We start from the raw sequence: 1,529 nt of genomic DNA, 5'->3' as shown, positions 1-1,529 counted from the left end.
CAAAGTACTTCTGTAAGTCAAATAGATGTGAGCCACACATCATCTCAATTACCAGAGCAGTAGAAGTAGTGGGGCAAAAATCATTGTCAAATACCACTGTGTGGAGTTTGCAGAAGAGAGACATCAATATATGTAAATGTGCTGCTTGTAACAAGATTGTACTCTAAAGTCTTATGATACTGTGCCTTTTCTGTCTGATTGAATGCCCTTCCCTTGTGCTTCTGGAGCTATCATGGAGTCTCTTGTTCTTTGTTTTACTTTTGGAAAGGCGGCAAAGGGCACATTTCTCACTTTCTGTCCCCAACAGTTAAGAAAGGAGTTGTGAATTTACATACTTTTTGTCTCCTCAGGGTAACACCGGACTGGTGTCTTTGTTATCTCTTATTTATTCAGATGAGCCTGTAAACACACTGAATTAGTATTAAAGTGCCTAATTTTGCAGCACAGCCAGAGCCGAAATTTCTCTAGACTGTATTATCATCATTGTATTTATCTACATTTTTTTCTTTACCACTGTGAGAAATGCTCAGTTGCCAGTGATCAGCAGCTCAGACGGGATACATTGTGAAGCACTTCTCATTACGTTCTTGCAAAACCGGGCACCCCACCAGGCGGACGCGCCTGGCAGCCATGGTGTGATGGTTTATATCCCTGTCTCCGGACCACAAATTCCCTCCCCTGATTCCTCACTGGCTGAGTACCACAGGGGGTACAGATCTCCCAACCCGCCTACCGACACGCCTCTTCATGTCTGTGTTCATACATCACATGTTCATGGAAATGGACCTTGGCTCTCTCCAAGGTGGAGAAGTTCATACGCATGAGCTCATCACGCAACCGTACTAAGAGGAAAAGTTCAAAAGCTCAGGTTCCCCAAGCCTTTTGGTATTTCCATCCACCTAAAACTAGTTCCAAGTACTGGGTCCTCGCAGTTAACAAAAGGACCGCTTATCTTCTGGCCACAGGCTAGGCGTGAATCGCTCTTCCTTTATCAGACTTGTTCTGCGCAAACAACACTCCAAATCTCCTTTGAAAAAAGACTGAAATTTGGACTGGGGAGTTGAATTGGGTCAGTACGAGACCTGGTGGAATGCCAGAGGTAGAGCGGCAGAGGGAAGCATAAAATGTGACATCCCCCTTTGCTTTCAGCAAGCTATAGTGTGTAAATTCACTACAGAAAATTAAGCTGCTCCAAGCTGGTGCAGCTATCATCCTACCATCCTCCCGTTCATCTCTTCCTATCCTCTCTCCTCTGCTGATACTTAGCTGGTTTTGCTGGTTCTGGTGCCTAAGCAGGAAACTGTTCACTGCTTTATATATCAGTTTTTCAACCGGTTCTGTGTCCCGTACTTCCCCGTGTTCCAGTGCAGAGGGGGATGGGACCGTAGCAGCGGCAAACTCCCGTGAAGTTGCCGCGGAAGCTCCGAGGGAGCACAGGCCCTTCGGCAAGGAAGGGGCGGGGACACGGCGAGAACTCCTACCAAAAAAGTAAGGCGACAGCGGCCGCTGCCGGCCGGAAGCGGGACAGG

Source organism: Tyto alba, unplaced genomic scaffold (assembly GCF_018691265.1).
Source record: "Tyto alba isolate M040663 unplaced genomic scaffold, T.alba_DEE_v4.0 Super-Scaffold_13, whole genome shotgun sequence".
Lineage (NCBI taxonomy): Eukaryota > Metazoa > Chordata > Aves > Strigiformes > Tytonidae > Tyto > Tyto alba.
This window is presented reverse-complemented; position numbering follows the sequence as displayed.